Here is a 27,425-nt window from a genome sequence, read left to right as displayed (position 1 = left end):
TGCTGGAGGAATGTGAGGCTGCAGGGCACAGGCTACATAAAACCATTCAAGGCGACCCGGCCTGCAAGCCACTTGTTTCGTGGATGCTTTGTCTTCTGTCTCAAAGTGTCATTCATAATATGAAATATTGGTCCAGGTTTTTTTTTCTTTTTCTTTTGAGACAGAGTTTCATGTAGAAGTTGGCTTTGATCTTCCTGCCTCAGCCTCCCAAGTTCTCTGAACCTTCAGATGACCAACTCACAGGCTTTAGAGTGTGATCGGTTCTCAACCTCCCTAAAGCTGTGTCCCTTTAACACAGTGCCTCATGTTGTGGTGACACCCAAGCATAAAATGATTGCATTACTACTTTATTACTGTAAGTTTGAATCGTGGCGTAAATATCTGATTTGCAGAATTTGTAGGTGGCTTCAGAGGAAGCCTGCTCCTGACCAACTCCCATGCCAGTGCTGGGCTCCACATACCTCCAACACGAAACTCCATCCCAGTCTGACAGACACTCTTCCCTCTCCCATGGGAACAAAACTAATTGAGGGAGTACAGTCAAGGTGAGCTGACAAGGTGGTGCCTGTGGGCAATGGTGACAATGACACAGAAATCACCCCCAGAGGACTGAGGACCACAGGGAGAAAGACCAGGGAAGCGAAGTGCTGTCAGACAGACCTCAGCCCTTCTTACAGCCAAGCAGCCACAGCCACCAGAGGAGGACTCTCCCTCATGTGAGCCATTCTGGATTTCTGGGAGGAAACCAGATAGATCTATGAGCAAGTCATGACTGTCTGGTTTCAGGGGACGTCATGTAGGGTATCTGCATCCATAACTGCAGAAGGCAGTGTGGGAGTTGGGTATGATTCTGGGGTATAGACCTGGCATGTACAAAGTACAGCCCAGCACCAGCACTAGGAACTAAGAAGGCATTTAAAGGTATGAATCTGTAGCAAGGTACATTTGGGTTTAGATCTCAACTTTGTCCCTTTCTAGTTCTGTGGCCAGGACATATTAACCTCTTACAGATTTTATTTGTTTACTTAGATTAATTTTAAAGACAGGTTCTCACCATGAAGCTTAGTAAGCTGGCCTTGAACTCAGAAAGTGCCGAGACTAAAGGTGTGCATCATAATGCCTGGCTTCTTATGGGCTTTAAAATATATACATTATTCTTTGGCTCTCCTACCATCAAGAACTTAGATGTGGGCCTGGAGAGTGGTCTGGAAGAAGACCCAAGTTTGATCCTCAGCTTCCACATTGCATGGCTTCACACTGCCTATAACTCCAGCTCCAGGGGATCCGATGCCTTGTTCTTTAAATGTAGCAAGTGACAATGACTTCTTATGGAAGAGCTCATGTAGCCTCCAGTGGCTTCTGTTAGGACAATGACGCTGGGATTCTTCAGTTGCCACAGGAGAAAGCCAGCTACTCGGAATCTTAGACATTTGAACAGCCTTGGCCCCCTAGCCTGAGCCACCCATCCTTGGTGGAGCCCCCAGCATGTGAATGAAGAAGCCCCTAAGCTTTTCCTTCCTCTGACTGCAAACTCAAGACCTGGAGTGAGAACCACCAGGCCATCCCAGTCACCCAGATCCATACACAATAGAGAAGGTTGTCACTGTTCTAAGCCCCTGATCAAGGATGGTGTGTTAGGGCACAGTAGGCAAGCTGGCAGAGACTGTCTGCTAGCTGGAGACAGACCTGCTGCCATAACAAAGCCTAAGTATGGGATGTGGGCAGCGGCTCTCAGGGCTGTGAAGGTCTACTGTTACCATTGGAAACCTGATGGTCTTCTAGGAGCCTACAGGCCAGGGGTTAAAGGGAAGTGAGGGAGACATCATTGGAAGCATGGGATGCTTTTTTAGATAGTAGAAGAAAGCTTAGCAGAATTGTCATTTGAAGTGACTTGGGTCATAAGAAATGTACCCGAGGAGTTAATGGTTTAAGGAGATTTTGTTTTGACAGGGTTTTGTTGGCCTTGAACCCTTGACCTGGCTATCTCAGCCTCCTGAGTACTCTACCCTGCCCATCTAGGCTAAAGAGATGTTAAGGTACACTTTGGAAGTGTCTGTTGGATTATCAAGTTGCACGTGACAGGGTGGGGGGGGGGACAATGCATTGAAAAGGAAGCTAAGTTTCAAATAAAATTTATAGAAATTATAAGAGAGCCAAGAACTTGGGGGGTTGAAAATAAATCTGTTTCTCATTTCCAGCCTCCACAAGTGGAAAAAAAAAAAAAAAAAAAAAAAAACAAACACAGATAAATGGTAAGATTTGTGTAAGCCTCAAATCTAGATGTGGGGGCTAATACCTGTAATGGCAGATATTATCACGCGACACATGAAGGCAGGAGGATGCCTCTGAGTTTGAAGCAGGTCTGGGCTACATGAAACCCTGCCACAAAAACCTGACCGTTCTGTTGGAGAGTTCGTGGGAAATGGTGTTTAGTTTAAGTGCACTCTACAAAGGTACTTGGAGGCTATGCCTAGTGCCACATACCCATTACCGAAGACCTTGGGAAGCTTGGAGCCAGCCTGGGTTACACAGCAAGCACCAGCTTCAAAAAAGTAGAGACTGAGTGTGGTGGTACACATCTATAATCCCAATACCCGGGAGAAGGAGGCAGGAAGATCAGGGGTTCAAGGCCAGCCTTGGCTCTAGAGCAAGTTTGAAGTTAGCCTGGGCTACACAAAACCCTGCTTCAGAAAACCAAAAAGGGAAAAGGGTGAGAGAGTAAAAAAGATGCCAACTGCTCTTTCCCCAGCTCTCCATTGGCTTTACCATAAAATTGTAGATTATTAAGAAACAAGTGCTGGGCTTGGGTCATGGATCATTGGATAAAAGTGCTTGCCATGTACATCTGAAATCCCAGCTCTTCTGCAACCAGATGGGAGACAGAGACAGGAGGATCATCCAGTGGCCAGCTAGCCTAGACTATGCATTACAGTAGAAACAAGAGAGCAGAACCAACTTCTAAGTGTTGAACTCTGACCTCCACACATGCCACACCCCCTCCCCATAGCTGCCGAAGGCAGAGCTTGGTTTTTAGGATTCATTTAATAATATTAAATATTATTAAATTTAATATTTTAATAATATTCTAAATATTTATTTATTTATTTTATGCATATGAGTACACCATTGCTCTCTTCAGACATACCAGCAGCAGAGGGCATCAGATTCCATTACAGATGGTTGTGAGCCACCATGTGGTTGCTGGGAATTGAACTCAGGACCTCTGGAGGAAGAGTAGTCAGTGTTCTTAACCACTGAGCCATCTCTCCAGCCCCCAAGTAAGTAATCTAAATAGATGAACGAGTAGCTTCTTCCCAAACCTTCTCTGACACACCATGCTCCTGAGATGATTAGCCCATCCCCTCATTATGTGATAATGAACTGCTGATTTAACTAACTCTCTTATCAATCAAATAAGTTTGATATCAAATGGACAAGGAGTGCATCTGAATCAACAGTGGATGATGCCAGAGCGTCTGCAATCGGAGAGGAGTGGGAAGTGTCCATGGCCATAAGGTCACGTTGACTTACGGCGCCAGGGGACTGTGACGGAAGCTCAGGCCCAGGCAGGGTCCTGGGGATGTTGTAGCTGCAGTTCTGGAAGGAAGTCAGGGTGAACAAGAGGCAGAGTCCCATGTGGAGGCAGAAATCTCACTCAGATCATAGAAAGCCCAGGGGCAGGTCTGAGATATGCAGCAGAAGGAGTCAGGCACATACATATATTACCCACAATCCCATGAGAGTAAAGTTCAAAACCAGGCAAAGCTAACTGACAGCAGGAGAAATCTGTTAAGTGTGGTTACTCAGGGTGATGGATGATGCCCATAAGATGAGGCTCCAGGGAACCTTCTGGAAATATTCTGTACTTCATACGGATGGGGTACATATCTAAACGAGTTCATGGACCTGGACCTTCAAGACCAGTGCATATCTCAACTTTCCCTGGAGACGTTTGAAGCATGTTGGTGTTTTGCTTGAAATGGTGTGACCTAGCTGAATTGTCACTGGGGGGCTGCTCTGGGGTGATAGAAAGGGGGCTTTGCAGTCCTCTTGGAGGATGGTATGGGGGGGAATTTCTCCTCCTTCTCTCCATCAATTAGGTGTTGGGAAGGGGGAGCATTTAAATAAGACCAACAGTAACATGCGCTTGATGTCTCGGGCTTGATTCCTCAAAGCTGAGCAGGAAGGGTGGTCACCAGGGCACTGGGGCTGAGGCCCAAGTCAAGAGCTTGCTTGCTGTGCTCATCGGCCTGCTTGGAGCCCGGGTGGCATCCCTCCTCCGGGCGGCTTGTCTCACTGCAGCTGTGGGTTATGTGTGTTTCATTCAGAATGCCCTGCAGGAAGCAGCAGGCTCTGCACTCCAGAGCTTTTAGTCACTTTCTCTCTCAGAGCTTTGGAGCTGGGATTAAAATGTTCTTCAGGCCTCACTGTCCTTGGCTAGACTCCCAAGAGGAAGTGGGTGGGTCACTGGGGAGAAAACACAGACCCAAATTTAGAGATGGAAGGAGAAAGGCCAGGAGGGTAAATTCATAGAGGTCAGCTGAAGGTGTCCCAGGTATGTCAAGGGGAGTAGCCTCCTAGCCACAAACCAGGAACACAGCGTTTCTCTCTGTGTAATGGATGGTGTCTCTCTGCATGTGAGATGCATAGTGGGGCCAGGCAGAGCATATAGCAACATTTCATCCCATTGGACTGCACATCCAGTCTTACTTTGTTCCCAGTCTGATGGAGAGAAGGACCCAGATTTTTTACCTTGAGAGGACAGTCAGGTTCAGGATGGAATTGACCCCATAGATTCAATCCAGAGAAACCACATAATAAGTTTGTTAGAATGCTAGCTATACTTCTGGCACTGAGATAAGTGTTGGGATTACAGCAGGGCCCAAAACAGACTATCTCAGCCATCACCATAGTGCCTGGGACACGTGGCCTTGCTGGTGCCCACTAGGGTAAGGGAGAAAGCAGGGTAGGGCTGAGGGCTGGTATACACCAGACACCAGCATGGGAAGGGGTGGCCAGTGTGGATGGCTGAGAAGGCACGTAGCTGGAAGGTGTCTGGGGAATGCAAAGGAAAGGCAGAGCCCAGTCAGGAGCTTGGGGGATGGCAGGGCTGCAACTCTGAAAGACATGCGGCTCGCACGGAGACAAGTCCTCTGGTGCTGAAGCAGGTTCCTTCTCGGGTCATAGAAAGCCCAGAGGCTGGCCCCAGAGGAGATCAAGGGCCTACCCTGTCCTCTGGGTTTCTGGGTGAGTGAAGGAAGGCCAGGCTCACAGTCCTAGTCTAGCAATCTGGTTCCCTGTCAGGAGGCAGAATTCTAACTAGGATTCCTGAGATTTCTCAGCCTGTTACCAGAACAAGATGAAATCTCAGACCCATAACTCAGGAACACGGATTCTGAAGATGTAATTAAGGTTACAGCTGTGAGCTCCTGAAAGGATGGCAAACCTCACCCCACCACCCCCTCAGAAGGAGAGATCTTCATCTGACAGCAGGAGGGGACGTCATTGGTTGCCAACACAGGAATCTGGTGGTCATTTGAAGACAGAGGGATCCACATGGAAGAAAGACCCTCAGAGAGGCAGCCTCTGGAAGCTGGCAACCAGCAGGAAGCTGTGAACTTCTGTCCTCTCACTGAAGGAACTGATTTCTGTCACAGCCAAGCAGGGATTGGTTCAGAGTTTCTAGAAACCACCTCAGGCAGCTGAATCTTTGATTGTTTGGCCGTCTGAGCTGCCAGCCCAGCTGGGCCCACCTGGACTGAGATCTGCAGGGCTGTGGACAATAAGCAGGCGTTTGAAGGGCTAACTTGTAGGTAACTTGTTCTATAGTGACAGAAAGGGATCATTCGCCCATGTTCTCACTGTCTCCTAGATTTGGGGACTCCCAGGGTGGAGGTGGGACAGTGACAACTTGCAGGTTGGGGCTCTGGCCTCAGCCCAGCTAGTTCCAATATTTTTTTATATCACACACACTGGCTTTAATCAAGGGTGCCTTTTCCCCTGCCCCAAGGTGGGGGCCCTCCGCATCTCATATTCTCTTTTTAAAGACCCCCTCAGGGTGCAAGTACTCCAGCCCAGTTACCTGTGGAAGAGCTGGGCTGTGAGAGGAGATGAGAAGGGGAGTGACCTCCCTCAGCCTCCCTCTTCCTCTTAGAGGACAAGTCTGGGCTCTGTGGAGGCAAGAAACAGGAACTGTGATCCAAAGCTCAGTAAAGGCCACCCCTCCCCCACCCTGGCTCAAAGAATTCTCTGATTGGGCAGGACGGGTGACGTTTAAAACCCTGAACTTGGGCCAGGGAGATGCTCTGAGGGAAAAGGCACTCTGCTGACTAGCTGCCAAACCTAACAACTGAATTCAATCCCTGGAATGTACGTGGTGGGAGGAGAGAGAACTGGCTCACACAGGTCATCCTCTGACCGCCACACAAATCTGTGGATCTCAGCCTGTCCTTCACCACACACACACACACAACACACACACACACACACACACACAAATTAAGAAATACAACAACAACAACAATAATAGTAATAATAATAAATCATGTGCTTGCTTCCTTAACAAATTGCTGGGCACATGATTTATGCCCCAGGTGTCTCCTGGGGATCTAGAATTATTTGCAAGGAATTTCTGTTTCTGCTTTATATTTATGTTTCTGCGTTACTGATTAAAAGACCCTAACAAAGGTTTTCTCATCCCCACTTCAGACCCTTTCTGGAACTCTCTAACACTTCCCAGATGGTGAATAGTTTTTCTCTCCCCAGCCCCTAGCAGGGTGGAGATCCAGAAAGAGGAGAGTTTGAGTTGGCCAGACTTGGCATCTCCCTGTGCTGTTTTCCTCTGCGGGAGGGAGGGCCTCAGGATCTTCAGAGAGACACATGAATCAATAAACACATGAGAAGAAGGCTATCCTCACTCCCAGCCTTTTCACATGGGGCTTTCCTTGTTTTTGGGGGGAGACAGGCTTTTGCTAAGTAGCCCAGGCTAGCCTGTCAGTATGCTTCCTACCTCAGTCTCCTGAATGTTGGGATTACAGGTCTGTACCTCCAGCCAGGGAATTTTTTTTTTTTTTTTTTTTTTTTTTAACAAGAAGAAATTCTCAATTTCATGAAAGGCAGGCCTTCAGTCAGAAGCAAGTCTTCAATCAGCATATATATGTCTTTGTTCTTGTCCTTCCTAAAACCACTTCTTCTATCTGTAGTTGGTTCCTTCTTTTAGGTTTTCCTGATGAGATGGGGCTTGGTGAGAGAGCCCTGGAAGATGCTTACAGTATAGAGGTTACCCAGGGCTGACAGTGCCCTCCTAGGCACTGGGACAGATGCCCAATGTGCCATTCCTAGGTATAGGAGAGGAAGGTAAGGCTTTAGGGATCCCCAAGAGCCTATCTGCTGGGCCTGTGAGCACCCCTGTAACAGGCCCTGCTCTTGCCTGGGTTTCTGTAGTCTCAACAGTCTATATTCATCACTGGGGGCCTTAGATGTTGTTTTTTTACTGCCAGTTTCTCTTTGGAGGTAAATCCACTTTAGTTAAACTTCCCAGAGTTTACAAGGTGAAGGCTGGGCTCAGTAGGTCCCAGGGACAGTGTTTAGGGTTGTGTGTGAACCATGGCAGTTGTCATGTTGACGGAGGTTGAGGGGGGCTTCTTGTCCCTGAGAGGAAGATGAAGGGATGGGGTGTGTAAGGCTGCTTTTTTTGCCTTTGACCTGTGGAGGATGGATTTAAAGGCAAAGAAGGTGTTTAAAGGTAACTGCAGGTCTGTGGGGGTTAACAGCCTGCTCCCAGAGTCCCCTGAGGGCCGAGTCTGAGTTGGTACTGGTTGATGTCCACAGTAGGGTCTTCTATTCAGGCTGGAACTCAGAGGCCAGGGTCAGGCCTTGCCCTCAGCTATGGCCCCCACCCCCAATTATGGGCTCAAAGCTGAGCCAAGTGTGAAACAGACAGCCTCTCTATGCCTCTCTGTTCCCACCCCCATCCTGCTGGAGTCTGGTTTTCATCACCCATTAATCACTAACGCTTCCCACAGCCTGTGTCTGTCTATCCATACTCAACAACTACTGTGCCCTGGGGCGACGGACAGAGAGGCAGGCAGGTGGGCTCTTGACTTGGGGAATCATTAGGTTACATTAGGGGTTGCTTCCTACTCCACGGTAGTGGAGAGGAATGATTCTGGGCTTGTTTGAGGTCACCCCCATCCCCAGTTCACCCTGGAGCAGCCAGCCCAGCCCGGCTCACTCTGGCAGCGACAGAAGCCATTAGCTGTCCTGTATGCCAGGAAGGAAATGGGTTGGAGGGCCGAGGAATTCTAATTAAGCTTCCCCAGCTGGCAGGCCGGCTGGCGGGTGAGAGCTGGCACCTCCTCTCCTGCTAGGGTCAGTGCCAGCCCTGTCCGGCCTGGCCTGCTTGGTGCCCACCTGCCACTGTGGGAACCCCATTTGTGGGCTGCCTTGCAAAGCCCCTTGAAGATTCCCAGAAGCCCGGGCTTTCCTCTTGGCTCCTGCCCTTGCTCTCTTCTCTTTCTTCCCAGCAGGACTTTGAGGACATGTAACCTTCATCTACAACTGAACTGGTTTCATCCTGACCCACCTTTAGTTCTGGATTACTTAAAATTTCTTTGAACCTTAGTTTCCTTGACAGCAAAGTGGAATGATAATCCTGGTTTGTGTCCGTATTTTAGGACTACACACCTCTGCTGCTATAGAATAACTAATATCTCCTGTGTGGTCTCCTTCTGTGACTGATTGGAAAGTGTAAAGGTGCCCTGGGAAGGTCATTGTCCCTGGTGTCATCATTTCAGGCTGAATTTGATGGCTCGATCTGCATGCTAAACTCACCTCCCTTTTGTATACCTTCCTGTCCGTAGGCACCAGGAACCCGCACTGCTGATTTGAGTCTCTTTCTTTTTCCAGTAGGATTTGTGTTTTAATATAGGAGGGTACAGAAAGCAACAGCTTATCCCAAAGGCATGAGACTCCAGTGCTTGAGTGGCAGGTTGCATTTAGTGAAGAAGATGGGTACATTTCAAAGCCTGTCAACTGACCTTACATGGAGGGGACTTCAGTCATTGCACTGGACTTGAATTTGGCTCTCTCCCCAGTGACCGCCATTGGAGCTGGGTGTTCAATGGCTTTTGAAGGATTGTGTGAGGGCAGGTAGTAGTAGTTGGTATGGTTTAAAGTAACGTGTGTGTGTGTGTGTGTACTATGGTATATATGTAGGTGTATGTGTGTGTGTACTATGGCATATATGTAGGTGTATGTGTGTGTGTGTGTACTATGGCATATATGTAGGTGTATGTGTGTGTGTGTGTACTATGGCATATATGTAGAGCCCAGGGGACACCTGAGAAGAATCATTTTCTCCTACATATGGGTCTTGGGAATCAAACTGAGGCTGTCAGGTTTGGTGGCAAGTGCTTTTACCTGCAGAGCCATAACACCAGTCCTGCTTCTTTGCTCTTCGAGACAGAGTCTCACTCTGTAGCTCAGGTTGGCCTGGACATCGCTATGTAGCCCATCATGGCAGCCTTTTGCCTCAGCCTCTGAGTCCTTGGAATTACAAGGATGTGAGTCACTAGGCCTGCTAGACTTAAACTTGGATTCCAGCCCCACCGCGTTGAGTGGCCTTGGCCTCTATATCGTCATTAATTAACTAATTAAATTAATTAATCATAATTAAATGGGAATCTTATCAGTACTGCCTGGATCTGCTGAGGGTTAAATAACAGCCTATTGAAGCACCTGGCCAGACAGGGTGCCACATACATGGCGGTTATCAACGTTGGGAAGTCCCTATGTCTTCTGGGTACTGTGGTCCACTGCCTGCTTGGGGCACAGGACTGGTGGGCAGCATGGAGTAGGGCTGGCAGTTGGAGTTACAGCAGAAAGTTACGGGGCACTCTGACAACCTAAAAATAGCCAAGGAATGGTCTTTGCTGTGCCCAAGAGCTGTCTCCAGAACCCAGAAGTCCCCAGCTCTGACTAGGCCCAAGCCTTCATGCAAGGCAGGCCTCTGTCCTCAGCCTCTGTCTCAGCTAGTGGGCCCTGTGGGATGGGAGCGGCTTCACAGAGGAATGTTTTCTACTGGCACCAGGATGCTGTGTGGCAGCCATCTCTGTCATTGCCACATGAGATTATAAAGTCTCCATCAGGCACAGAGCCCCTCAGAGGGCAGAGCCTGCCAGAACCAGAATCCCGAAGTCACAGGACCCCTTTGCACAAATCCAGCATGCATATCTGCATAGCATTGCACAGTCGTTTGCGTACATTTGTCTCCAAACCCGCAGCCACACCCTCACACCGCCTGTTCTTTTTCTTCCTCCATAAAAACCAAATATTGAAGTTGTACTGGTAAATCCCCTAAATCTAACCCCATTCATTTCAGCGTGGTTTAAAGGCCTGCTATGGGGAGCAGCCTGTGTCAGGGGCTTCCAGAGAGAGATGGATGTGGACAATAGACCCCCTGTTCCTGGGGTATTCACATTCTGAATGGGAATTCATGTGTGAAACCCAGGAAGGAGACTCTGATAGGGTTCACTCAAGGGAGTATATGGTGGGAATGGCAGTGTTTAGGCCAGGAGTTCAGACTGAGCTAGAGAAGCAGGAGCTGTGACCTTCAGTGTCCTTGGGGTATGTGTGTGTGTGTGTGTGTGTGTGTGTGTGTGTGTGTGTGTGTGTTGGCTATTGTGAAGAGGTAGAGGTGTTATGTTCTCCTGGTCCCATGGATCTCTTTGGAGCAGGCCCTATGAATGCTTACCTTCCTTTGTATATTTGGTCAGCTTTTCATGTTCAGATTGGGCCATGTGTGGAGTCTATGCTGGTCTGACTGCCCATAAGAACTTGTGTAAGCAACAATGAGGGCTTCATCTAATGCCAGCCCATTGGGATGGTGTAGATGAGGAGACTGAGAGACTATTGATGGGCTTAGCAGTCTCCTCAGGAAGGGGAGGGGCTAGGGGTCCTGAGCCCAGGTATCTTGGACCTCAGCTCATATTTCAGTCAGCATGGCTCTACGGCAGCTTGTGGGAGCTGCTTTATCAGGCTATAGAGCAGGGCTGGGCAGGAATTGGGGTAACAGCTGACTGATGGGTTCAAATCCTGGCTCCACTGGTTGTCAGCCATATGCTTAGAGACATCAGTGATTGCTCAACCGAGATTTCCTCACCTGGGGATTGAGCAAAGCTAGGCAGCTCCTGGGAGTGGCTCACTCACCTGTCACTGTGGTTCTGTGCAATAAAGGTCTATGCTGGGTGGGCCAGGGGGAAGGGGCATGGGGACGGCCTACTGAAGGCTTCATGAGAACAGACCAGTGTGGCTGAAGCAGGGAAGAGAGGACAGAGCTGAGAATGGCTGCCGAGTCCCAGCGCCCAGCCGTTAAGTGTCCTCCAGGGATGATGGTGTAGATGTGTTCACAGTCTCCCATAGTTTGGCCAGCTCATACAGGTGCAGGGAGCCTGGCAATTCTGCTGTCTCCTGGACCCCCCAGCTTTCTGATTGTAAGCCCCAATGTCACCATTAGCCCCAGCCACACTGGAGGATGAATAGCAAGATTGGATCTGGAGTTGCCTGCCTGGACACTTGAGAGCAGTACCTCAAGTTTGGCTTTCACCTTCTCTGGGCTCTTAAGGAAAAAAAAAAAAAAAACCCTACCGAGGACAGCATTTGGTCTCTCTGTATTGTGGAAGATAGCTTCCTTAGATCTGAGGACCAAGGCAAGAGATCAAGGAACAGCGGGAAGATTAGGTTACAACAGGGTGCTACATAGGAGCAGGCTGGGATGAGCAGCATCTGAGGGATGTGGAGATGGTCAGAGAACTACAGGTAAGGAACAGAAGACACAGGAGGCTCACCTAGACATTCATTCTTCTATTTATAGACTCACCTGCCATCTTCAACAGAGCCCAGACAATGGTAGGCTCCCTGCAGTTTTCTAGAATCTCTAAGGACAGATTGCCCAGAGGTCCAGTTTGAGAGAAAGCAAACACTCACTCCTTATACGTGCTGTTTGTTTATTCGTGGTTAGCAGGCTCTGGTGTAGCTTAGGCTGGCTTCAAACTCACTGTAGCTGAGGATGGTCTTGAAGCTTTTAAGATTTTAAACAATTTTAATTTTACGTGTACCAGTATCTTATCTGCGTGCACATCCATGTTTCATGTGTGCAGTGCTTGAGGCAGCTAGGAGAGGGGTTCTGATCCTCTGCAACTAGAATTAGGGGTGTTCGTTAACCACTCTGTGGGTGTCGGGAATTGACCTCAGGTCCTCTGCAAAAGCAACAAACGCGTTTAACTGCTGTGCCACCTTTGCAGCCCCAACCGTGAACTTTTTTAATTTTGCTCTCTCTGCCTCATGAATGCTCAGATTACAGCATGTGCCCTGTGCCTATGTTCTGTGGTGCTGGGGATCAAACCCATGTCTTCGTATATCCGAGGCAAGCGCTCTACCGACTGAGCCGTGTCATCCAGCCTTTCTCTACATCTTTTCATTCAAGCACACTTGGGCAAATTGAGTTTGGCTGTTACTTGGAACAAAAGACAGACGTAGGACTCAGTCTTTCCTTTGTTCCACAGCTGTAAGAAGGAAAAAAAAAAAAAAAAAAAAAAGATGGGCAGACAGTGTGCTTGGAAGCTAGGTACCACCTTGACTCCCAAGATGCCTGCTCTGTGCAGGAGACCCACTGAAGGGTACTTGACCAGGTCCTTGCTTGTATTTGTGGCAGCTCCTCCCTGGTGAAGCCACTCAGCCTTTCTAGGCTGTAAGTAGCATGGCCAGCCCTACGCCGTGCTGCCCACCAGTCCTGGGCCTTAGTGTGCCCACTGTTTGCTCTTCTCGTCTCTTCTTCCCCTTAACCCAGACCTCTGTTCTGTTTGGGTTAGAGCCTATGTGACTGGGTCCATTCCTCATGCTAATTTATATGCAGTTGAGTTTATTGAACTTTGCTGCACATCGGGCTAGGTGGTTATACATGTGTCTCTACCCATATAAGTGCAGACCAAGGCATTACATATTTTAAGACTACCTTGTGCTCTTATCTAGAGAAGACCACCCCTGGGTCTGACTTTTACCATCATAGGTTGTTGGCCTTTGTGCAGATGGTATCAGATTGTGGGTTGGTGTCTGGTTTATTTTATTCAACATAAGTAAGGCCTTTGAGAATTTCCCTGGCTGATGCTTTTTGTTGTTTTAATCACTGCAGAGTGTTCCAGTGTATGAGCACATCGAAGTTGGGTTAACCACCCACTGTGCACAGGTATTTGGGATGTTCCAATTTGAACCTCCATGATTAAAACATTTGTGTCCACACCTACTTGTGTCTACATGTGTTTCTTCTGGGTGTAGGACATGTGGAGCAGAATCCTTCTTGCTCACTTGGCTTTGGGACAGAGTGGTGTCAGTAAAACAACTTAGCACTGTCCTCAGTGTCCACTCGGTGTTGCTTCTTGGTAGGTCAAGTAGTAGTTTCCCACTGATGGATGTGAAGACCTAGATGTCAAGGCGCAGGGTGCTCCCATCTTTTTAAGGGGCCATGAGATAAGGCTTGCAACACGCCAGAAGGGGTTGTGGATTCCATTTTATTTGTATTTTTTTTTTCAAGTCAGCGTTTCTCTGTCTCTTTGTAGCTCTGGCTGTCCAGGAACTCACTCTGTAGATCAGGCTGACCTTGAACTCAGAAATCTGACTGCCTCTGCCTTCCTAGTGCTGGGTTAAAGCCACCAGGTCCTACTGAGCTATGAATTCTTTCCCTCAATTTTAGGATGAAAAGAATGTCAGAAAGCAGTGGGGTCTAGGAAGGGGAGGAACCTTAGACAGGAAGATAAAACTATCCCGGATACTGAAGCCAGCTGGAGCTCCAGGGCCATTGACATGTCTAAAGTCATGTGACCAACAGGAATGTCACCTCAAGTCAGCCCTCTCATCCAGAGATCTTTCAGCCACTGCAGGCTGCCCCTTTACAGGGAGGCACCTGGGGATAGCAAGATGGATGCTCTGCTCTCATATCAGCCTCCAGATAACTCCTCTATAGGCTCGACTCCAGCCCTTCCTCTGGCCCTGTCTGTTCCCAGAAAGATAGTCACAGGCCGTGGATAGGCTGGGTTATAACCGTGAGCTATAGAGGTAGGGGATTAAGCATGAGCCTGGGGGACTGGTATTGCCTCAGACCCATGCCAAGACTTGCCTGTGAGCCAGCCAAACATGGGTGAGAGAGTAGGCAGCTCTCACACAGCATTCCTGAAAACTCATTTGCCCTTACCAACCCCCTTAGGCTTTCTTGGCAAGACTTGCTCATTTGGTCTCAGGTTGGGAGGCTCACGGATGGCTTTGAGCTTGTAGGGAGATCTTAGTGGCTCAGGAGAAGTACTACCTTGATGTCCTAGCAGCTGACAGTGGACATTTTTACTGGAAGATTCTGGATAACTCACTCTCAACTTTGTTCATAGTATGAAGACTTCAGGCTGTGGAATGAGGGGTTCTGTCTTTGTTCCTGGAAGGGAGAGAGGCTGGGTGTGTATGCTTGTAAGCATGTGTCTGAGTAATGTCTCTATGTATACAAACATCTATTACTTAGCTATTTGTTCATTCATTCTGCAAGTATTTACTAATTGCTTATTATGTACCACTGGGGTTTCCACAGTGGATAAATGAGACAAAGGCCTTGACCTCAAAGAAGATTATTGTATGCCAGACACATCTCCATGTGATGTCTGTACACCTGAAGACAGCTTCTTGCTACAACACGAAGCTGTTTCTCTCTCTCAGTCTCTCTCTGTCTCTTTCTCTCTCTGCCTCTCTCTCTCTCTCTCTCTCTCTCTCTCTCTCTCTCTCTCTGTGTGTACTTGTTCATGTGTGTAGAAGTATAGATGTGTGTGTATGGAAAGGGCTCTGAACGTTTGAAGCTTTTAATGTGTGTCTGTGAAGGGGAGAGATTACTCATCCACTCAGAGAACTATTCAAGAAAGGCCTCTCCCGGAGCAGTTATATTTTCATAAATAAAAATAATCAGATAATGAGTTCATTTCCGATCTTGAGTTCAATGCCAACATTCCAGGGAAATAAGACCCGCTGGCTGGCTGGCTGGTTGGTGGTGATCTGTGTGGCTTGGATTAGCTGGCGAAAGTGCAGAGAGGAGAGACCTGCCACTTGCAGGCTGCAGGAAGTAAGGGAATCTGTGGCCAGAGGAGAAGTTGCATGTGTCTGTGAGCACCTCGCTCGCCCTTACACAGACATGAGTAGAGCTCAGACTTCGGTGCAGTGTACAAGGCCTGGGCTTCTCCATCTATTCCTTTCTAATCAGTGATGATCTATGCAGCTTTATAAATATTGATGGTTACCAAAAGCACAGAACACCCCGATGCTCTGAATTTCTGAAGAGCATAACCCCTTCCCCTCAGTCTAGGGCTCACCAATGCCTGCTGGGATGGGTGAAAGTGGATCTGAAAGTGGCTGTGGTCTGAGACCTTGAAGCGAGTGGGAGAAACCAGACCCTGATCATGACCTTGAACTCTGCTTGAATAATCATCTAGAAGTTCTTGCTGTCACACTCCCCGTGTGTACCACAGCCTCCCAAAGCCATGCCACTTCACGTCTCTTTCCCTCCCTGTGCTCCTAGCAGACATCCATACCCCACCTCACCCCTCTTGCCTTTGCTTAGGTTGTTCTCTCTCCTTGGAGCACTCTTCTTCCAGCTTGGGTACTCCACATCTACCCGTTCTTGAAGACTGAGAAGTCATCTCTTCACAAGTCTTCTCCAGATACTCCACATAGGACTGCTTTCTTGTGCTTAGCAATGACCACCTGCTAACTCTCTCCTCCTTTTCTTCCTAGACTCTGAATCTCAAGACCCAAATCTCTGCCCCACCCACACAGCTGATTTCCCACACAGGTCTGTGGACAGAGCTGTGCCTAGAAACTGGCAAGAAAAGAGTCCCAAGCTGAGCCAGTAGCTCACTGCTGTGTCCTGATATATGGGTATCCTGCATGGAGGAGTCCTGGTGCCACACGAGAATGCCTTGACATCAGCATGGTGATTGAGAGAGGGACACTGGGGGAACTGTAACAGAGAAAGAGGTGAAGTTTCCCCAAGGGTATGCTGTGGACCCCAAATTGAGGCATCTGATAGATGTCAGAGAACTACTCTGAGGTGGGACTAATCAATTCAGAAGTAGAGGCTGATGGTCTGCAAGAAAGAAGAATGACCATCTGTTAATTTATCCATCTACTCATCTGTCCATCTATGCACCCATCTGTCCATCCATTCATCTATGCATCCATCCACCGTCCATCCATCAATTTATCTATCCATCCATTTATCCATCCATCCATCCATCCATCCATCCATTCATCCATCCATCTACCCATTTGCCCAGCCATCCATCTGTCCATCTGTCCATCCATCCGTCTGTCTACCCATCCAGCCATCTATCCATCTGTTCATCCATCCATCCATCCATCAATTTATCTATCCATCCATTTATCCATCCATCCATCCATCTACCCATTTGCCCAGCCATCCATCTGTCCATCTGTCCATCCGTCCATCTGTCCATCTATCCATCCATCTGTCCACCCATCCATCCATCTATCCATCTGTCCATCCATCCATCCATCCATCCATCCACCATCCATCCATCAATTTATCTATCCGTTTATCCATTCATCCATCTACCCATTTGCCCATCCATCTATCTGTCCATCTGTCTGTCCTTCCATCTGTCTGTCCATCCATCTGTCCATCCATCCATCCATCTATCTACCCATCTGTTCATCCATCCATCCATCCATCCATCCATCTATCCATTCACCATCCATCTATCTATCTATCCATCCATCCATCCATCCATCCATCCACTTTTCCAAATTTTATTTTGTGTGAGTGCCTGCATGTATGTGCACCACAAATATCCCTGGTGCCCTTGGAGGCTAGAAGAAGACATTGGATCTCTCCTGAAACTATAATGAACTATGTGGGTGCTGGCAACTGAATGGGGTCCTCTGTAAGAGCAGCAAGTGCTCTTAACTGGTGAGCTATCTCCCCAGCCCCCATCAATTCTCTTTCTTATCCATTTACACATTCAACAAGCAACATCCCAGAGTGGTCCTTACATTATTGCATCTACTCTTCTTAACGGCTGTGTGAGGAATGCTTTCTGTCTCGGGGGAGCTGAGCATCAGAGAGGATGAAGTCACTGTTCAAGGTCATACAGCTGGGGAGGCCTGAGCCGAGCCTTACGCTCAGTCCAGGCTGCCTCTCTAACCAGAGCTCTTCCCACGCCAAAGAGGAACAAATGGCTTATTTCTCAGTCTTTTCAAGGCTCTGAGCAGAGCTGGATCATAGCCCTTGGGCAATATGATTAAGTCTTGTTCTTTGTCTGAGAAGTTCAGCCTATGTCCTAACCCAGTGCCCCCATCACAACTCTGCTATAAGCTATCTTGTCTTTATCTTCTAGAATCTTCTTTGACAAGGTCATTTATAGGGGCAGGGTCCTCACCCATGGGAGGAAATCTGGGACAGTGGGGGTTCTAACAGGGAGGGTTTTTTGTTTTGTATTGTTTTTTTTTTTTGGCTTTTTGGTTTTTTTGCCAGGCTATTTTTTGTTTGCTGTGAGAGAGGCAGCAAAAAAATGGCAAGATGGCTTAGCATGGGAAGGAGATCTGAGTGTTTCCACAGCCATATTGGACTGTACTAAAAATGAATGCTCTGGGTTTCACTGAGTAGGATGGAGGGGCTCAGGACTCCAAATTTACTGCAAGTCCCAAAAGTGTGGAATGTCAGTGGTCAGAAGATGGATAAAAAATGAGCACAAGACAGGCCTGGTGGCAGGTACCTGTAATCCTAGCTACTCACAAACCTGAGGCAGGAAGACTGCAAATTCAAGGCCTGAGTGGATCATAGAATGAGTTCAAAACCAGCCTGGGTAACTTAAGTGAGACCATGTGGCAAAATAAAACAGTATGTATATTGAAACTCGGGGGTTATAGGGATGTGAATTAGTGATAGAGAACTTGCCTGGCTAAACTTGGTTTCAATTCCTGATGTTATAAAACAACAGGGACATAAAATAAGACCTTTAGTAGCTGAGTCAGCATGGGCGTGGTCAGCCCCGGCTGAATCCCAAAGACCATCTGTTTTGATCTGTTTGCTCTCTCTCTCTCTCTCTCTCTCTCTCTCTCTCTCTCTCTCTCTCTCTCTCTCTGTCTCTCTCTCTCTCTCTCTCCCTTTCTCTGTGTGCATGTGTATGTGTATATATGTGTGTGCATGTGTGTGTGTGTATGACTCTGTATGTGTGTGTTGGAGGGCAGTATATGCTTGTGCCTGTGAATACAGTCTCCTCAGAGAACAGAAGAGGGGTCAGATCCCCTGGAGCTGGAGTTACAGGCAGTTGTAAGTCACACTACATGGGTACTGGGAAGTATACTCTGGTTCTCTAAAAGAAGAGTATACACACTAACCCATGAGCCATTTCTCTAGCCCACTGCTAGGTTTTTAAGGCATGGTTTCATGTATCCCAGGCTGGCCTTGAACTTGCTATGTAGCTGGAGATGCCCTTAAGCTTCTTCTACTTCTGCCTCTGCTCCTGAGTGTAAGAACGGCAAGCATGCACCACTACATTCGGTTTAAACCGTATCGGGAACTGAAGACAGGGCTTTGTGCATGCTAGGCAAGCCTTCTACCAACTGAACGGCATCCACAGCCCTGCTAGGGGTCTTGAACAATGTCCCTTGAAGAGTCATGGAGACTGCTCCTACTCTCCTGGTCTCTGTCATTGGAGGAGGATCCGAAGGGCTTGCTGAGTTCAGTTAGGGGACCTGCCGCACACTCTGGTGTTCTCTTTGTCCCGTCAGCAGGACACTCTGGTCACTTGGGTCCACCTTAACTTGCTGCCTAACGTGCTTTGAATGTCCACTCTTGTCTTTTCCCCAGCAGGTCCAAGGGCGACATCACAGTAACAGAGGAGTCAGCATCTCTCTGCTCCTACCCCTCCTTACACTCAGGCCTGTCCTGGTGTATCCATCCCATGTCACTTAAGGTATCTAAGCCAGGACTCAGGAACATACCCATGACTCAGAAGTTGGAGGTGGTGATTGGGGGAGGGGAATCGTTCTGGGTGATTCTCCTTTAAGCTCGAGGTTTGGGTAAATGTTCATGGTTCACGAGTCTCCGAATACAATTTTTCCTTCCAGGAGGAAAGGGCCGGGCTGCAGCCTGGGGCTTCCAGAGTGGGAACATGAGCTACCTGCTGGTTGTGTGCAAAATAAAGTGGGGGGAAGGGAATGACTTCTATTGACCTGTCCCTGTTCTGGGCCTGGCTGGGAAAAGAGCTTAGAAATTTGATCAGGGACAGAGGCAGCTAAGACATACCACATTTCTCTGAGGATATTCTCTGGAGAACTCCCATCCCCACCTTAGTGGGTTAGGGCTGGGACAGGAAGCAAGCATTCACCATGACTAGAGGTCTGGCTGTCTTGGAAAGTGTCAGGGAGTCGGGGAGCCCTTGCAAAAGATAGAGAGTCGTCCCTGAGGCCACACACTGCCGGGTGTAGTGCTCCTTCTGCCTCTCTGTCAGTCTTTTTTTACAGAGTTCAGGCTCAGTTTTCCAATCTTCCTCCTCTTTGTTGGGGCGAGGGGGGTGGAGAATGGGGTGTTACGATGGTGACGGGGTGGGAGAGAACTTCTTTCTCTCTGAGGGAGATCTGGAGCTAAGCCCTCTCATGGGCTTCTGGCTCCTAGAAGAGAGAAGACTCTGATATCCAGTCACCATTTTAGCCACTGCTAGCCCAAAGCCAGCATCCCCCTCTCCCCAAGTCAACTTCAGAGGCTAGGAGCTCCTTGCTACTCAGGCCTGTCTCTCTCGGTAGAGCACTGGTTCTCAGCTCCCGAGTTGTGACCCTCTGAAGGTCAAATGACCCTTTCACAGATATCAGAAAACACAGACATTAATATTACAGTTCACTGTAGTAAAATTGCAGTTATGAAGTAGCAGTGAAACTAATTTTATGGCTGGGGGGGTCACTACAACATGAAGAACTATGTTAAAGAGTCAAAGCATTAGGATGGTTAAGAACCATTGAGCTCGAGGGAAGAGCCACCAGGGGAGACTTTGGGTCTGAAAGGAGATAGCATGGAGGGATGGAAGGAGGAGGGAAGAGGCAGTGTGTGAGGAAGGCTGGGCAGTGGACAAGCTTGCCAAGCCTTCGATGCTCTCCCAGCCTGTGATGCCCTCCCAGGAGACAGACCTCACTCCATGGTTCACTGAGCTTCCTCATCTGAGCTGGGGGTCAGAAACTCTGTCCCCTGGCTCTGAGCCTAGTTATCTCGATCCTACTGGCTTAGAAACCCTCTGCCTGAGCACTGTCTGGCCTGCAGATTCTGGAGCAGGTACTGTTTTAGCCCCAGCCTGCCTTCAGCACCTCAGAGCCATGCCAAATGTGGCACCTTAAAGGGTCCTCACCATCACAGCCAGCCCTTACTGTCTATCTGTCTGTCTTGCCCCCACTCTGAGGTAGGCTTTCGCTTCCCACCCCTCAGTAAATGTCTTGCCTGAGTTCTGTTGCATGGTGTAATATCTGCTGTATACCTTGGCCCTGAGCCACCAAAGTACTTCAACCAAGTAAACCCTAACAGTGTCCTCTGCATGGGGACAGCCTAGAGCAGGACACAGGAACCCTGGCTAGGGAGGGCTTGGCATCCAACATCACATATTTTAACACCCTTCTCTCACTCACTGACAAGGGCGAGGTACATTTAGGGGGAGCAGCCTGGACATTCTCAGAATTCAGAAGGAGGCAGAACTTCTTTGCCTATGCTAATGTGGCCCCCACATCATCCTTCCTGCTTGGACATCTTACCTGAAAAGCCAGATTTCTTTTTTTCTCTGAGAAAGCTCAAATCTGACCAGTTTGTCTGGTGGCACATGCATCGAAGTCTTCAGTCCCCATAACCCTCAAGTGCCAACCACCTGCATCATATCCATCTGTCCATCCCTACCACACCCGTTGCCCTCCCTGCCACCACGGACAGGTGTGTGCTGGTGCCTGATACCATCTTCTGTGAGGAGAGATTTGTGGACAGCTAGTGGACAGCATCTACAAACTTTGCTGCTCCCTGAAGTGTCCCCCAGATCTAGTGGTGGGGAAAAGACTGTGTTCTTCCTCTTCTGACCCCTTCCCTTGGTGCTTTGGAGGGGCCCTCTTCCATGGTTGCACACAGAGCTTTAAGAGATGGAACGGAAAGAAAGCTAGTCCCATTTCCCACCCCCATCTCCTGACTCTGGTGTCCCTGCATTGCTCCAGGTGGATGCAAGCACTGTCTCATTCCTGTCCTGGAAGGAAGTAGACCTCATATAAGCTGGGAGCCTCCACTGCCCAGATTTCACAGGCTAGAGGTGAGCAGGGAGGGCACTATGTATTTCGGTATTTTCCAGACACTTCCAACCTTGTAACCCACCCAACACACACTTGTTGGATGCCTACTATGTATCAGTGGAGACGTGAGACACTTCTTCCTCCAGACCTCTTTGCACCCCACCTTGATTATCTGTAAAACCCATTGCTATAACAGGGTCACATTGGGACGGGCGTCTCATTAGTAGCCTAGGCTGGTCTAGACTGCCCGGTCCTCTTGCTTCCCATTCTGGAGCACTGGGACTACAGGTGTCTGGCACCACAACGGCCTTTTCTTAATGAGATGTGTGTGTGTGGCGGGGTTGGGGGGCACGGGGTGTGGGCACCCGGTATAAATTGTTATCCAAATTACAAACAGCGTGATATTACTAAGATGGCTTAGGTCCCTGCCCTCTGATCACAACATTTATATTTGTATGTCTCTTTTCCTCCTCTTCTCTTCTACCCCTCATCCCCAAGTCTGACCCCCATGCCCGGCCGCAGCCTCCTAAAGGGTTCCCACCCAGCATGCTTCCCTGCAGGTGCACAGAGACCTTATTCTGCAGGCGGGTGTTCCTTTGCCCATTCCTAGAGCACCCTGCCTGGTGACCTCATGACCCATGTTTGAGCGGGCAAAGGGGCCTTTGTTCCTGGGGCCAGGCCTGCAGGGCCGCGCAGCTCCCGCCCTAATCCGGCTAATTACTGTCCACAGGGCAGTCGGGGCGCGCGCTCGCCCACCACTTTCCCACGGCCGCGAAGAAAGCCCCTCAGTGCGGCGGAAGAACAGAGGGCGATTCAGCGTCTTCTGCCACCCTGGGCCTCTGTGTCTTCTGCCGACGACCTCTGCCTGTCCTTGTCTGGCTGAGCGCAGGCGCACTGTTTGCTCTGATTTTCTTTCTTTCTCCGTCTATTTTTCTTTTCTTTTCTTTTTCCCCCCATCTATGTGTCTCTCCAGCTCGTTCCCTGATTTGTGTTTTCTTAGGTGTCCATATCTACAGTTGCCCATTCTGAGGCTTAATGTGTCTGTCCTCGGAACCTTTCTCATGCCAGGATCAACCTCCCCAATCTGGGGATCCACGCTTGGAGGCCTACCATCTTGACTTTCAGCTTGCTCTAGTCCAGCAGCCTCAGGTGTTCCTCAGGCTTTGCAGAGTACCTCTGGAATTTGGCCCATCCTAAATGGAAGGAAATCGGGAAAGCTCTGGGGAGAGTTAGGGGATACAAAATGGTAACATTTATAAATCTATGAGTTCGATTCCCAGTGTGAGAGCGAGAGAAGGAGGGAAGCTAATTATTTGGGGGACAGAGGGCAGCTTTCCTGTGAATGGCCTTAGGTGAAGCTTTGGCCCCGCCTCTAGCGAGGGGACCTCTAGGTTAGAAGGAAGCATTTGAGGTGTGCAGGCTGGGTTGGGAAGCCGTGTGTGCGCACACAGGCTTCTACAGTTGCATTTGAACACGGGCTAGCTGAGAGTTCCTGGAGGTTCAGTGTCTTGTGGTCAATTCCTAGCCTTGAGGTAATTGCAGCAGCCTCAGTTGGGGTGGCCAAGGAGAGGGCCTGATGTCTGAGTCTGTTGTTTAGAACTCAGTGGGAAACGATGTTCAAAGAGAGCTGGGCAAGTCATGAGTTGGTTACTTCTGGAAATTTTAGGACCCAAGAATCCCCCTTCCTGAAACCCTACCACACACAAAGTTTTACTGTATCCCTGACTGTCCTGGAACTCACTCTGTAGACCAGGCTGGCCTTGAACTCAGGGTTCCACCTGTCTCTGCCTGCTGACTGGGATTAAAGGTGTGCAGCGTGCTCAGCAGAATTTCACTCTGTTTTTCACTGAAAATATACACTGAGCATCTACTCAGTGCCAGGCGTGACTCTCAGTGGCAGAGAAAAGCCACCAATGGTGTCAAGACTGCCGTGCGTGTTCTGGTTTCGGAGGCCATGAAGAACAAATACGGGAGGCGGGCCGTTTGATGGGGTGGAACAGTCAGGACAGATGCAAAGGGTTGTTGGGAGCCAGGTGAGGAAGGTGGTCAGAGTTAGCTTTTCTGGGTTGGTGGCATTTCAGTGAAATCCTGAAGTGAAGGTCTGGTGCTATTTCCAGGCCAACGAACCCAACAGGCTTGTAGGCAGGTTCCCACCAGGGCTGCCATGTGGGTCTTCTGGGACCTTTGGTAGTACGTGAGAAGTTCCTGGCTCGACATTGGGTAGCAGCAGGAAAAGGTTGGTGAGACAGCCTGGGCTATAGTAAACTCCTACCCTTTAGTTTTCCTGTCTTTGTTTCCGCTGCCGGGGATGTTCTGACACTGGAATTCTTGAACGAACAGACCATGGGTGATGTGCAGGTTGACAGTCCTAGGGAAAGTCCCCTAGACATGGACTGGTGGTCTGTGTTCCACAGAAAAGTGGGATCCTCCTCTTTACAGGGAAACCGAGGGCTTCTTCATACCAGGTACCTGAGGACAAGTGATTAGTGTGCGGTGAGCCTGTGAATCACCAGCTAACACAGGGGTGTGGGCATTTGGATCAGGGGACAGGAAATAGGCAGCAAAGTGTGGCTTCCAGAAGGCTCACATTGATCAGGACAGAGTAGGAAAGGTAGGAGGCAGAAGACAGGACCTTTGAAGTCACAGTAGAACCTGAGGATGCTGAGAGGCCCAGCCCAAGTGTTGAATGGGGAGGTATTGGCTACACGTAGTACATCAGGCCAACGGTGGAGGCTGGGGGCTGGTCTTCACTTCTCCAGCTCACTGCTCTTCTCACTGACAAATCCAGAGGAGCCTGGCTCTGGTTAGAGTATCTCTGAGTGTGAGTGGCCCCTCATCCTGCCTAGCCTTCGTGTGGTGAGCTTGGATCAGGGGTCCTGGCCACCTCTACCCTGGACCTTCCTCCATGAGCCTTGCTGTGTGGCCTTCGTGAAGCAGGCGAGTGCTGTGGTTCTGTGAGGGACCAAAGACAGGAAGCTCCTGCTGGGTTTGAGCCTCTCCCACCAGTTGGGAGCCAGTGGAGTTCTCATGGCGCCTCTCTGGGCCTCTGTTGGTTTACTTGCCAAGCGGCTGAAGGTGCATGATGGTGGGCATGGGAGTTACGTAAGGATAAATCTAAGTGGGCGTTAGATTTCTGTTGGGCAGCAGCTTCCAGCTGTTTTGGACCCATACATCATACATTTGACATTTTGGCCTATAAATTAGAGCAGGGGCAGATAATAATATGTGGTGTGCACAGTTTGGTTTTGTGTGTGTGTGTGTGTGTGTGTGTGTGCTTTTCTTCATTCAACTTTTGAAAAGTTGCAAGTCATACCCCATGGGGTTGAGGACTGCAGTTCAGAATGGGGCTGTAAAGTTTCTGTGCGCTCACACACGTGACCTGGGCGCATCTACCCTGATTCCTGGACAGCCCATCACTGACCTGGCTTGGACCTGCTTCTGCAGATCTTGACCTTTGCTTGGGCCCAACTTCTCCAGTCATCTTCCCTATTGGTGACGCCCTTCAAATCTCCCTGCGGGTAAGTCACCATCATGCCAAAAGCTAGACATAACCAGCTAGACATGAATGTGGCCTTACGAAGCGCCTTGTCTCACAGGAACAAGTAAGCCAGCCAAGGGAGGTGATTAATTCATAGACACGCAGTGACTCGGTGTCAGAACCAGAATGAGAAGGCTCAGGGTCTCAGCAGGCTTGGAGCTACTAGCTAAGAGGCCCAAGGCAAGCCTGTCACACTTCGGAGTATCAGTTTCCTCCTCTCTAGACTGGACCTCTTTGCCTTTCCCAACAGTTGTGGCTGCTCTGAGGGTCACATGAGACCATGTGCAAAGAGGAGCTCTGAAATCAACGTTTAAATCTATGGGAGGAAGGGGGGAGGTTTTTCTGCAGCCAGGGTAATGGTTTTGCATTGCATTGGCATGGTAAATACGTGACACATGACGCTGTTCATGCTTGCTAACATCTGTGAAAACCCACAGCGTCAGGCTGTCTCAATGGCTCAGTGGCTCAGAATGTTTGTCACAAAGCATGATGAGCCGAGTTTAATCCCCAGGACCAAGATGATGGAAGGAGGGAAGGAACTGACTCCTCCCCTCCATACAGACACACACTCTCTCCCAGCACACACAGTACATAAAAAATGAAGTGTATTAAAAAAAAAAACCCACAGTATTTTGTAGCACAAGGAGTGAGGCTTTATGCAGATTTCAAGATGGTTAGATGATGCCATTATTGTTTGTAGAAATGAACAGAACTAACTGAATATATATATATATATATATATATATATATATAATTTGAGGCAGCTTCATCTGAGGGGGGTGAGTTCTGACCTAAGCGACCTTGAAAATGAGTGAAATGTGTTAAGACGGTGACATAAGAAACTGTGCCTACTTGCTGTCTCTAGTTGATAAAACTTTCCCTTGGAGCAAGGATTAGCTAGTCCAAAGCCATTGTGCAGGAGGATAGGACTGAATAGTTAGGTAAATGGATGGTGGATGGCCGGTGCCAGGGCTCTCACTTTGGAAGTAACAGCCTCAGGCTATCCTGATTCCTAGGGCAATCACCTAGAACTGCAGCACTTGAGATCTGGCTTCTTTGATATCCACGCAGGTAGACAGCTATAGAAACAGTGACAGATTCGTGTACGTCTGAGTAGTTAGTATGCTCATACACTCACAAGCTCTGTCAGCTGACAGTCTAGTAGGATTGACAGTAGCAATGGACACACCCTAGTGTCCGGATCTTGGTTCTTGATTTTAGTTTGGGGACACTGGGCTAGCTAGGTCAATAGAGGCATGAAACTCCTAATTTTCCTCTCCAATAAAGGGAACCAGGGCTTCCTGGAGAAGTCAGTGATTCAGAAATGCACCCTGAGCATCTTCTAGCACTGGAATGTTATGGAATTACCAACACACAAACAGCGGGAGTGTGTCAGAGGAACAAGGGAGTCACACAGAAGTTCCCCTGGATGAAGCTGAACACGTGTGCTGGGATTAAAGGTGTGTGACATGTTAAATGCAACAGCACCAGACTGTGTGACCCAAAGCTCAGAACAAGCACCTCAGCATCTGTGCTTGCGTAGAGGAAGGACAGACTAAGTAAACTGGAGAAAAGATAGAAATCTCTGGTGCAGAAGAACTGCAGGTGATTGAGACAGATACTCAGAACTGGCTGTGCGTGTGACTTCCAGACAGCACAGACTTCAAAGACGAAGGAAGACCTTTATCCTGGCAGAGAGGCACGGCCTCCCTCAGCCAGTTGTCAGAGCTAACATCGATATGATGTGAGCTCCATGGGACATGATGAGAGGGCACTTACCTCTGTGATCTTACTTTACATACTTACTTTATAGGTTGATCTATAGTTCTCAAAATGGTGGGATGTCTGAGAAGCTGTCACAGTTCGGGAGACACGATGACTCAGTGCAGAGAGTCTCTCAGAACAGAAAGGGATGTTAGGTGAAGCAGCTAAAGTGAAGGAATGAAGTGGACGCATAGTTTAGTAATGCTGCTTGTAACATCACCCAACTGATTATGAGATGTGACAAATGAGCCCTGCCAGTTCGAGGTGACCGAGGTGACGCTGAGGGGAGGGAAGATGGGAACTCACCATCTTTGTGGTCGCTCCCCATAAATGTAAAACTATACCAAAATAAAAATTGTATGGAGAAAGCTGGGGGCCATGTGTGAATGCTGTTCTCTGCTTATGGTTGAGACGCTGGAATTGGGAGCATGCTTTGACAATGTTTCAAAGAGGTTCAAAAAAGTTTCAGGGTTAAGAAATCTAGCCATGGAGACAGTGTCTAGGAAGAAGGTCTGTGCTTGTCCTGGCCTGAGAAGAGGTGCCACAGGACAAGGTGTCTTGAGGCTCTTCACTGTTTGGGGAGGGTGTTTGGAGGTGAGTGGGCGGGGAATGTTCTGGCATTCCTTCTATCTAAAGACAGGTCTCAGATGGTCTCCTGCACAGTCTGGGGTTTATGGCTGTATTGACCAATACACTTGGGGAAAGCCATGCTCTGTGCAGACCTAGGCTTTTAGAAACCGTTAACTTCCCCTTCCAATCTTGTAGGATT

The 27,425-nt window shown here is 48.8% G+C and overlaps 1 long non-coding RNA gene across 28 annotated transcripts in view; it reads left to right on the top strand.

Annotated features, from left to right (window-relative positions):
* Positions 1 to 27,425, top strand: part of LOC143443925 (uncharacterized) — a 100,542-nt gene that overhangs the window by 34,405 nt on the left and 38,712 nt on the right. For 19 of the 28 annotated variants that reach the window (XR_013113360.1, XR_013113366.1, XR_013113362.1 and 16 more), the window contains 2 exons: positions 24,799 to 24,872; positions 26,180 to 26,352. The exons of 2 other annotated variants lie outside the window; for them this stretch is intronic. This is a non-coding gene — a long non-coding RNA (uncharacterized LOC143443925). Of the gene's footprint in view, positions 1 to 17,677; positions 18,374 to 18,406; positions 19,020 to 21,282; positions 21,375 to 24,763; positions 24,873 to 26,179; positions 26,353 to 27,425 lie in introns of those variants that run through there. 7 more of the 28 variants (XR_013113354.1, XR_013113353.1, XR_013113355.1 and 4 more) reach the window with 7 other exon arrangements.

This window comes from Arvicanthis niloticus, chromosome 11 (assembly GCF_011762505.2).
Source record: "Arvicanthis niloticus isolate mArvNil1 chromosome 11, mArvNil1.pat.X, whole genome shotgun sequence".
Taxonomy (NCBI): Eukaryota; Metazoa; Chordata; class Mammalia; order Rodentia; family Muridae; genus Arvicanthis; species Arvicanthis niloticus.
Note: the sequence above shows the minus strand (reverse complement) of the source record. Positions and strands in the feature narration are given on the sequence as shown.